Raw genomic sequence first — 12276 nt, forward strand, 5'->3', positions numbered from 1 at the left:
TGCTGTTGTGTTGCTTTCAAAGACTGTGCGGGTGTTAAAGCCTCTTTTTAGTTTACTTTGGTCTGTTTGCTTCATGGAGGCCATTATGTGTCTCTCTGTGTTGTTCTGCACGTTTTTATTGAAGGTTTTCTTTCTGTTTGTTGTCGTTTTCACTGTTGGGGTCCGTAGTCGAAAATATAAAGCATTACACTTTACTTTTCTTAAAAGTCACGCAATGCATTACTTTCTTACTCTCCGAAGAAAGTAATTTATTACACTACTCATTACGTCACGATTGTTTTACTCACTAACATAACCTGAAGTGTGCAGTCACATACCATTACAGTCTTCCACGCCAACGCATACACTCTTTCTTTTATTGTTTAAGTTTGAACACAATGCTGCTAACATAAAGCAAAAAGTGGTTTAAAGCCAGTCCAAAGAGACTTCAGTGTCCCCACGGTGATTCCACCGTAGAGACATGTAAAGGTAGAAATGAAGTCTACAATGCTACAAGCCTGACTCCTCGTCCCTCAGCAGATGTTTGCAAACAGTCGATGTTGTGTTAGCAGTATAATACTTTGATGCATTTTGCACTTTACCGTTGCACTTTGTCCTTTGCTGATATAAAAATCTGCAAATCTCTGCTTCTCAAAAGTTAGATACCGCTCCACCACTGTCCTCCTCACTGCACACAAACCACAATCAGCTGACTGTAGCACAACTGAGCAGGAAGAAAAGGACACATTCGATGCTGGTGTGTAGACAACTCAACAACCTTTGTGATGCAAGCAACAAGATAATTGTAACCATAAAGTGATTACTGACTTCAGTACAATAACTTGTTGCACTGCAGTGACAAATGTTACACTGAAACATGTTTTTCCTCCCTCCTTTGGCCATAACGATGAAAGCATGTTTACAGCATTTTGAGCCCCTTATGATAGTTATTCTGACTCGGAGATATTGACTAAAGATACTTAAAAAAAGAATTGTTGGGTAACTTTTAGTACTCAAAGACACTCATCCTTTCTAAATAATGAAACGACAGCAAAATAACTAAAGAGAGTCTGAGTTAGAAGTTTTTGTCGTCATAAAAATAATAACAAGTAGAGCGGAAACCAGAGAGAAATTCAGGTGTTGGAGACGTGTGACCCAGCTTAAACTGTCGAACACATTATTAAGGAGCAGTTCTTTGGAAAAATGTCATGTGTGTCGTTCCGTCACTAATGAGGGCGCCTCCTGTGCATCAGCCTGCTGTTCTGACTCCTAATAGTCTTCAGTGGAAATCACAGAGTGACAGAGGTCTAAGGTCAGCATTGTGAAGGTGTGTGCAGGGGTCACTGGCTCAGTCTTGCAGTTTGATGCCACATGTTCTGCTGCCCTCCAGCTCTGCTCCAGATGTTTTTAATTAGCACCCAAAGATGAAGCGACAGCAGTCAGCCTCTCAGTTCCAGATAGCTTAAAGAGTGTGAATCCATACAGTGTGACACGAGCATGCTGGTAAAAAGGGCTCTGATTAAATTACGCACTGGCAGCTATGTCAGTGAAAGCAGATGGGCAGATGGCTGACAGCGGGACAGGGAGGCGGAGGTGCGACAAACTGTTCAGTGATTGTGCGTGTGGCTCTGGGAACTACACAGTGTCTTGGATACATTAGTGAAGAGCAGGTGATGTGGAGTATTTCCCTCACTCGATGTTTCCTCTGTTAATGTTGACTGATTATTGAGAGTTTGGTGCACTGAAACCCTAAACTGTTGCCAGACAGACTGTGAGACAGCTGGCCTTTTAGTCTGTGTTAAAAGCTTGGTAATAGTTTTCATATTAGTGCCACTTCCTCAGAGCTCTGGCGCAGCTGTAAGAAAAACCCCAACTTATATCTCCTGAGTCTGGGACCCCAACTCTGTTCCTAAGTTAACTCTCCAACCCCCACCACCCCATGCAATATGATCTTCTAACACATGAATAAAGTGTTATTTTTTTATCTGTGTCTCAAGTAGGTGTTTTACATTTCGGGTACCTCCTTAAGTGTATCATTGGCAACAATCAATGCAGAGGACTCTAGAAGAGAGTTTTCACCATATGTATATGAAAGAGTAGACACTGTGGAAAGGCTGTGCAGTGTAGGAGATGCTTTTTTTTTGAGACAGCCATAATACAAACTGACATAATTTGGAAATCTTAGTTTTCTATAAAACGTTTATTAAAGTGACTACAGACCACAGTAAGATTATATTAGCAGGCACCTATTAATATATAAAATAATTATGGTGTAATTTAACCTACTAAGCCCCGAACTCTTCCACAGCATGCATTTTTAATTTCTCTTTGATATTTGGGCATATTGGGGCCCGATGAATGTAAAAACAAAGAATTACCAGATTTTTTTTTTACCATATTTTTGTTTTTAAGAAAAATAAGAGCCACATATGAGGATATTAAAATTTTCATAGAACAGTAGCAGTATAATGTCCTCGTAAGTGGATATCAGGCCCATGTAGAGCAAAATTGAGTATTTTAGTCTAAATAACCCAAAATGTGATGTCCACATATGTGGACACAGGGTCCTAGGAGGTTGAATTGATATCGTGCCTGTTTTTGCTTCGTTAATGATGTTTTCACTCATGTTAACTATTGTTTGGTCTGAAGGAACGAAAGGAAGGAGACAAAGGAAGGAAGCAGCTTGATGGATGAAGGGCATTATGAGAGGAAAGGAAGACAGCTGCAGAAATCACAAATATACACAGATATTTGACATTTATAAACTGTGTGTAAAAATATGTTTGTTATAATTGTCCTCCAACTGTCTGTGTGATCTTATTTTTGGGTCACGCTTGCTCCATGTGGGTTTTTTTTTTCTTTTCATTTTTACCCAATGCACTGCATACATAGAGCTGCATAATACTGATTAATTAGAATGCTTGACTCAATTAGGGGTCAAGTTCAGTGTTACCTGGCTTTATGTTCAAAATTAAAACAAACAGCTTGCAAATGACTACCACTTCAGCCTCTCCGTTAAAGGGAAATGTACCAGAATGACATGAAAATAATGTGAGCACAGAAAAAACCCTGCCAGACACATGATGACCAAACCCACAGGGATTTGGGATGAAACTTCTAAAATAACTCTGAATAGTTTAGGCCTGTCTGAGCCTCAAGCAGGAAAACCACTGTCATCCAGGAGCTCCACCCAGTCAGGATGTGCTGAGAAGGAAACCCGGGGCCTCCTCCACTAAACACAGACTGGAATACAGGAAGGAAGGAGACAGTTTATACGGCAGTACATTAAACGTTTATGGCATTAATGTCTTCCTCCTAATAATCCCATAATTACTACAGACATTATTTTTATGTAGTGAAAAAACAGCACACAAATGAATGCTATGTGGCTTATTAGTAATATGGTTTTGTATAGAATAACAATTTTATGAAACGGGCTTCTTTACTTCAGTGATACAGTACAGGTATAGCATCAAAATGCACTTAAAGTACTAATGTAAAAGTACTCAGTTCCAGATTCAGAGGCATCCCCTGCCCCATATCTATGTATCTTTAATTCTTTTCTCTGCCTTTTTTAAACATTTAATTTGAAATTTTTTAATTCTATCAGACTTAAAATGAAAATATATTTAGCGTATAACTCATTGCAATCTTTTTTTTAAACAGGGTTTCTTGAGATTTACAGTAAAGCAACAGATGCCACAAAGTATACTGTCAAGGTACAAATAATTGAATTTTGTATCATTGCCCTAAAGATGAAGAGGCTGAGTCGCTCAGAGCTGATGGTTGGGTTGATGGCGCCATCTAGTGTTAAAAACACACACATATGCATTTTAAACTGCTGATCATGTGTTGCTTTAGCTTATTTTAGAGACCAGTGGACTTCTGTATTTCTGTGGGCTTTTTCAGCTATATTTATTTGTTTATTTACATATTTATCTGATTATTTTACTTCCTAACTTTTCAGAAGAAGAAGAAGAGGCAGGTGTACAGCCTCTCTGTATTCTTGATAAACTTTACTTCTCACCATCATTTAAGAAAATGTTTTCTTTATTTTATTTCTTTAGTTTCACACTACTTTTTTATTCCTTTGTAATCCCTGCCCTAACTCCTGCCATCAAACACAAAGTGACAGATCATAAGACATCATGCATCATATATTGTCATGGTCTGTGTGCAGCAGGCAGGAACGGAGGACCCAAGTGCAGGACTCAAGATGGCAAAACTAAACTCAGAACAGCTTTATTTGGTGGACGCCAAAAAGAACAGAAAACTAACTAGACTGGGAATCATGACAAGGCTTAACAGGCAGACAGAACACACAGCCAAGTATGAGGGTAGAACACAACGCAGAGCAAGGAAAATTGTGTGTGTAAGGTGTGCAGCAACATCTCCTCAGATGGACAGGGATGCTCAGAATGGAAGTGCTGTTTGTGTAAATAAAAGCAGTTGGTGGTGGTGTAAAGTATTACCTTACTAACTTCTGACAGGCTGCACAATGAGCAGACGTCCAGGACAGCTTCCTGTTGTCTGTGCATTATTGTTTAAAGAAAAACATTCGGTCTCAGCGTGATGCTGAAAAATGAGTTCATACATTTGTTATGTCTAGACTGGATATTACCAAGTTGTTCTAAAAGGCCCATGAAAGCCTTCAGCTTCTCTTCATATTAGCTGCCCTCTTAAATCCAACATTGAATTTAATCCCAAATGATCTAAAAGACCTTGTCGTTAGTCCCAGTAGAGAGCTTCGCCATCACACTGCCAGCTTACTTGTGTTTCCTGTAGTATTTAGCATTATAATGGGAGGCAGTGCCTTCAAGTTTTAGACCCCTCTCATCTAGATCCACCCTGGTTTCGGGAGACAGACACTGTCTTTACTTTTAAGAATAGGCAGTAAACTTTATAGTTAGGGCTGGATCAGGTGACCCTGAACCTTGTGGTTATCCTGCTATAAGGTCAAGCTGCTGGAGTCTTCTTTAACTTGTGAATTTACATGTCACTATTGCATGTCATTAACTTTTGTCTGCTATTTTGTGTACCTTGTATTTTGGCCTGTTTTTCCTACTAAATAAAACTGAAGTAGTTATTTTTGAGAATCAGAGAGAATGCTTAAAGTTCAGTTCCCAGGTTTACTCTAAAATGAATGACCACTAACCGAGCCAGAAATCTTGTAGACGTGGGTGAAAACCTGAATTTTACCAGTCACAGAAAGACTGACATTTAGCCTACTATCACCTTAACATTCTGAGAAATAATTGCCATGATCAGAAGAAGTTTGGTTGACTCAGAAGTGAACTTGGAGTTGGGACACGTTTAACAGGTTTATCTACAGAAAGTGTGAAGGGTTTGGTGATGGGGCTCACAGAGCAAGGGCAGCTGGGCTGATGATGGAACAGGCAGACAGTGATGGCTTCCATCGGTGTTTCAGAGCTGTGACAAAAGAGAAAACATGAACTAAAATAAAGAAAGGAACTATCAGTGCTACCTCTAACAAAGCTGTTTAATCAGCAGAGGTGGGAAGTAACAAAGTACAAACACTAATTTACTTGAGTAGTTTTTTTCTGACTACTTTTTACTTTTAGTTCCTACATTTCAAACAAGTATCTGAACTTTCTACTCCTTAAATTTTCTTTTACTTACTTACTTTAATTACTTTTGGTTTAAGTGGGAGCTATTATTCCTCGTCTCTGCAACACTGGAACGACTGCAGGTATGTATGGTTAGGCTACTTCAGCATCTAGCTAGCTGTACAGAAGACGAGTGAGCATTTATGCTTTGAAGTGACCTGAAACAACATGTTAAAGGGAATAACATGTTGTTTCAGGTCATTTCAAATGCAGCATTTCTATGAGTTCAACAAACATCAGCAACACACAAACTGTTTGTGTTCAGTTTGTTGCAGAGTGTGTTGCTAGCTCAAGGTTCAGAGAGCTAACTTCACTCAGAGATGGAGTGTCATGGTCCTGGGTCGGTGACCCAGCGCTTTTAGTTTGTTATCATTTTCTAGATGATTGTTTAAGTTCTGTGTTATTTTCGATCTGCCTCTGAGTCTGCGTCTGTATCTGTCTGTCTATGGTGTCTCCCCATCTGTTTGTGAATCTGTCTGTTTAGTTCAATGTCTTGTCTGGTTCCATGTATCTGAGTTTCCTGTTTTATTGTGAAGGTCCGTGTCATATGTGAGTGTGATCAGTTTACGTTTCCCCTGTCCCGTCAGCCCAGATTCCTCCCAGCTGTGTTGCCCTCCTGTCTCTCATCCCCTGATTACTGGTGTGTGTATTTAAGCCCTGTGTGTTCTCCTGCCTGTTGCCGGTTCGTTTGTGTTCCTCCGTGTCAGTCTGTGTTCCTCCGTGTCAGTCTGTTACCCTGTGTTCCTCGTCTGCGTCTCTCTGCTATTCATCATCCGTTGTCATATGCTCCCAGGTCTGTTATTTTTAGTTCTCCCAGTTTAGGTTTCTTTAGTTGTTTGTTATGCCCCACTGTTTGTTTGCCACTACACCTCTGTAAATAAAACCACCGGTATCTCATCCACTGCCTGCATCTTGGGTCCTCCTTCTAAATCCACACGGCTCGCCTCGGCAGCCGTGACAGTACGAACCGGCCACTATGGACCCAGCAGCATTCAACCCGCCCAAGGAGCTCCGGGAGGACATTGTTTACTCCGTGGACAAATTAATCAACGCGTGGCTGGAGCACGAGGGGAGAGAATTTCGCCAAGCCGTGGCTAATCGGCTACAGCGCTTGGTTTCTGGTCTCCCCTGGCTGCTCAGCTCACTTCACCCGCTCGCACAGAATTTCATTCTGAATGGACTCCGTCTTCACCCCCCGGCTGCTACCACCCACCCTGCAGCTCATGCTTCACTGCCCAGTCCGACAGAGGATGTTCTGCCCGGCCCATCAACCCAGCCTTCGAGGGGGAAACGGCGCTCACGCTGCCGACGCTCCTCGCCACAGTCGGACCTGGGGATTTCCGAGCAGCCAGCTGTGGTGAGTGGACAGGACAGTATTATTGGTCTGAACTGTGGGACCGTTTACTCAGGGGTGATGTTCTGTACGGCGCAGGACAAAAACTGTTTATCGCCAGAAGCTCAGTTAGCCGCCCGGCCAGAAGCTCAGTTAGCCGCCCGGCCAGAAGCCCAGTCGCCACCTCCGCCACATTCAGCCTCACAATCCATAGCTCGATTAGTCACAGCCAGACTTATTACAAACCCTGTTACAATCCATGGCCCAGTCAGTAGCCCGGTTAGCAGAAGAATCATTAGCTTTATCCTCAGTTCAGCCTCCTGTTCAGCAGTCACCAGCCCTGCATCCTGTGTCAGTTGCTCCACCACCTGTTCAGCCATCACCTTCACCTACTCCTCCTGTACAGCAAGCCATGTCAGTCCAACCCATAACGGACAGTTCAACAACTCCGTACTCTAAGCAGAGAGACAAACCCAAGAACAATGTCGACATTCCTCAAAGGCTGGCCAGTTCTGAGACTGAGATGCACTCCAGGGCCTCCCCAGAGGCTGGGTTTCAGCCCCCATCAGACTCTGGACCCCTGGAGTTTAAGAAGCCAGCTGAGGACTGCACCCAGCTGTCGCTGCCTGAGCAGGGTCAATGCTCTGCGCAGCTGCAGGCCGCTATGTGTTTGCCAGAGGCCCGTGTGCCTGCTGGTTCTGTTGCGTTCCTGCCAGAGGTCTCCGCACCTGCTGGTTCTGTTCTGTGTGTGCCAGGGGCTCCAGTGCCCACTGGTTCTGAGACTGTTTTTGCTGGGGGGCCCGAGGAGCCCGTCCAGCCATCTGCCTCGTCAGCTGGGGGGCCCGAGGAGCCCGTCCAGCCACCAGCTGCAGTCTCATCGCCTGCTGCAGTCTCATCGCCTGCTGCAGTCTCATCGCCCTCGCCTGCTGCAGTCTCTTCACCCTCGCCTGCTGCAGCTTCATTATCCTCGCCTGCTGCAGCTTCATCATCCTCGCTTGCTGCGGCCTCAGAGTCTTCGGCCTCGCCTGGTCCGGTTCCTGCTTCAGCATCGCCTGGTCCGGCTCCAGCATCCTCAGCCGCTTCGCCTGGTCCGGCCTCCGCTTCAGCTTCCTCATCAGCCGCTTCGCCTGGTCCGGCCTCCCCTTCTGCTTCAGCCTCGTCTGGTCAAGCCTCCTTGTCTTCATCCTCATCAGCATCGCCTAGTCCAGCTTCCGCTTCAGCGTCCTCATCAACTTCGTCTGGTCCAGCCTCCGCTTCCGCCCCGTCTGGTCCAGCCTCCGCTTCCGCCCCGTCTGGTCCAGCCTCCGCTTCGCCTGGGGTTGCAGGGGCCACGCAGCCTTCAGGTCCCCTACTACCACCTCCACATCGTCGGTCATCTGCCAGGCCGCTTGTTGGGCATCTCCGCCACCGTGGACGCCCTCCTGAACGCCGCCACTGCCTTCCGCGTGGCCGGCCTCCGGACTTGTTTCCACGCCACCGTTGCCGTCCGCACGGTCGGCCCCCAGAACTGTTTCCACGCCGCCGTTGCCGTCCGCACGGTCGGCCCCCAGAACTGTTTCCACGCCACTGCCTACTGCGTGGCCGGCATCCGGACCTACCCCGTTGCCATTCGCATGGTCGGCCTCCTGAACTTGACCATCTGGGTCTTTTTGGACTCTGTCCCTCCGTCCTGGGCCCCCTCCGCCCGCCCTGGTCGGGTTGTTTTCTGTTTTATTTTGGTCCGTTTTTTCGTTTCTGCTGGGCTGTCTGGTGCCAGCCCTTGAGGGGGGGGTACTGTCATGGTCCTGGGTCGGTGACCCAGCGCTTTTGGTTTGTTATCATTTTCTAGATGATTGTTTAAGTTCTGTGTTATTTTCGATCTGCCTCTGAGTCTGCGTCTGTATCTGTCTGTCTATGGTGTCTCCCCATCTGTTTGTGAATCTGTCTGTTTAGTTCAATGTCTTGTCTGGTTCCATGTATCTGAGTTTCCTGTTTTATTGTGAAGGTCCGTGTCATATGTGAGTGTGATCAGTTTACGTTTTCCCCTGTCCCGTCAGCCCAGATTCCTCCCAGCTGTGTTGCCCTCCTGTCTCTCATCCCCTGATTACTGGTGTGTGTATTTAAGCCCTGTGTGTTCTCCTGCCTGTTGCCGGTTCGTCTGTGTAACTCCGTGTCAGTCTGTGTTCCTCCGTGTCAGTCTGTTACCCTGTGTTCCTCGTCTGCGTCTCTCTGCTATTCATCATCCGTTGTCATATGCTCCCAGGTCTGTTATTTTTAGTTCTCCCAGTTTAGGTTTCTTTAGTTGTTTGTTATGCCCCACCGTTTGTTTGCCACTACACCTCTGTAAATAAAACCACCGGTATCTCATCCACTGCCTGCATCTTGGGTCCTCCTTCTAAATCCACACGGCTCGCCTCGGCAGCCGTGACATGGAGAAAGATAAGAAAGACAGGACAGGAGAGGAAGAAGAGAGGTTAGATTTAAAGGACCGCTCAGTGGGGTTGGATAAACTGTATATTTAAAGCTTACATGTAAGTCCTCATGTTTGAAACCAGATATCAGGTCTGTACACGTGACATGATGTTTTTTTTTTTCATATCATGAAACCTGCTGCAAAACAAACTTATTTAAAGTCTGAAAATCATGTAGTGCGAGCAGAATCATCTGAAGCTCAACGTGGCACAGAACAAAGTTTGGATTGTGGACTTTAGGAACACCAGGAAAACTTTGACCCCTGTTTCAACCCAGGGGGTCAATGTGGATTTTGTGGAGGACCATAAATACCTCGGATTATATGTAGATAATAAACTGGACTGGGTTAAAAACACCACTGCACTTGTTGCACCCTCAGAGAGACATGACTCAATTCTCCTTTTTCTTGCAACTTTATTCCCCTCAGTTCAGGTTTGGAGTTTACAGGCAGGAGAGCGTATCATCAGCAAAACATCGCTCCCTCACGTCTCAGACACTGTTTACTTTTTTTCTGCGCTCACTGATGACATCACACATCTGACCTCTGACCTCCTGGAGCCAGTAAACTACAAAAAATAACTAGAAATGTGTCCAAAAACAAAACACAATTAAATAAGAATAGTCTTTAAAGATTTTCCCAACAGTTCAGAAAAATTTAAGTTTTATAACTACTTTTAGAGCGCAACACCCTCCCCCACAAAAAAAAATGTTGCCACACATTTTCTTTCTAATCTCTGACAATTTACCAAAAATAGAACATTTAACCAAAGATGAGTGAGCAAACAAGTATTTCCCCACATATTACACATTACTGGGTGAGAGGCTATACCATCTCTTAGTATCTCAGGACAAGTCTCTCTCATGGTCACGATACAAAACTAAATGTTCATAGTCCTTTTGTACTGAAGGGTGGGTTGTCCCTCGAAGCATTGGTGGGCCCGCCAAATCTTCGCAGTGGGACAAGGAAAATACCATTTACACCCCAACATCATGTGATTACACACTTCAAAACCATGAGTTCATTAAACCCATATTGCACTTACCACTGTCTTAACTCTCTGACGCTAGAATGATAAACCTTCCCTCTATTTATTATAGTAATAATGCTCAGAGTACCTGTTTCTCTTTTAACTGTAACATGTGTCAATACCACATCAACATGAACTACAACTGTAATGTTACGCTTAGATTAAACTCTCTTGTGAAGTTGACTCTGTGTTTTTTTTTGTTATATCTATTCATACTGTGAAGGATACATGAATGATGGTGGGACAGAGGAATGATGGATGCCACTTGAAGGGCTGTTCACACTGACAGGGCATGTGCTCCATTGCTGGACGGTTGGCTGGCCTAGTTTTTCATATGTGTAGACACGCCGGGGCTGTCTCATTCTCTTTGGCTTGTGCCTCCATGTCTCAGCATCGCTCTGCTCACTCTCGGGTCCGACAGCTGGAACTTCAACCTCCTCCTCCAAACTGTGTCTCTCCTCCACCTGTTCCTCTTCAGGATGCCCCTCTGCTCTGAAAGCAGGCTCAGACTTCTCTCCGAGTGCGTCACTCCGGGGGCAGAAATCCCCCGTTTCTGGATTGAGGGGTGGATCAGCATATCTGAGTGCTGTCCACATGTGACAGTCGTCTTCACTAGAACTGCCTGTGTCTGTTTGGTCAGTATCGGGCTTGGTCTGATGTCTTCTTGCTGACTGTCTCTGTTTGTTTCCACGGCTTTTCTCTTTCAGGCTGCTTTCACACACCCCAGACTCTTCAACCAGGTAAGGACACGGCAACAGTAGGTTACGGTGTAACACTCGTCTTCTTCCTGTTCCCTGCAATGGCTCAACCACATACACTGGACTATCAGGACCTTTCCTCTCGGTGATGACATGAATCATATCCTCCCAATAGCTGCGCAGTTTCCCAGGACCTCCTCTGGGTGTGAGATTTCTCACCAAGACATGGTCACCTGGCTGAAGCACAGAGCTCCATGCACGTCGATTGTAGTTTTTCTGTCCCCTTCTTGCACTCTTTCTCATGTTCTGCCTCGCAATTGTATATGCCTCTTGCATAACTCCTCTCCATTTCTCTGCATAGCCACTGTGTGACTGACTCTTCTCTTCTTCTCTTTTTGGGAAGAGCAGGTCGATAGGCAATGTTGGTTCACGGCCAAAGAGAAGGAAGAATGGAGAAAATCCTGTTGCTTCGTGCACAGTCGAGTTGTAGGCGTGAACTACTTTGTTCAGATAGTCTTTCCATCTTGACTTCTGAGATTCCTCAAGTGTCCGGAGCATACCTAGGAGTGTCCTATTGAAGCGCTCTGCAGGATTGGCCTGTGGGTGGTACGGGGAGGTACGAGAATGGCTGATACCGCAGTAGCCTTGAAGCTTGCGGAAAAGGCTGTTCTCAAATTCTTTCCCCTGGTCATGGTGTATTTTGGATGGGAAACCGAAGCGCATGATAAAGTCATCAAAGAGCTTTCTTGCCGCAGTCTTCCCAGACTTGTCCCTTGTCGCATTGCCTGGGCACATTTGGTGAAATGATCCACAACTACGAGTATGTATTCTTCACCTCCTGTGCACTTGTCCAAATGCAGATAGTCAATGGATATCATCTCAAACGGCGCAGAGGTTTCAATGCTCTGAATTGGTGTTCTGGTTATTCTGTTAGGCTTCTTCTTCTTTATACAGCGACACACCTGAGTGACATAGTGCTCCATTTCCTGCCACATTTTAGGCCAGAAGAAGCGCTCCCTGGCGAGAGCAACCATCCTGTCTGCTCCTAAATGTCCCATCTCCTCATGTAGATGTTTATAGACCATGGGCTTTAATGAGTCAGGAACAACAAACTGTTTTCTCCTGGTGGTCTCACGCCTCAGAATGCCATCTCCATCGAT

This window comes from Aulonocara sp. 'chitande type north' Nkhata Bay, linkage group LG16 (genome assembly GCF_057382095.1).
Source record: "Aulonocara sp. 'chitande type north' Nkhata Bay isolate Kocher_YH1m ecotype deep benthic linkage group LG16, A_spYH_male_GT1.1, whole genome shotgun sequence".
Taxonomy (NCBI): Eukaryota; Metazoa; Chordata; class Actinopteri; order Cichliformes; family Cichlidae; genus Aulonocara; species Aulonocara sp. 'chitande type north' Nkhata Bay.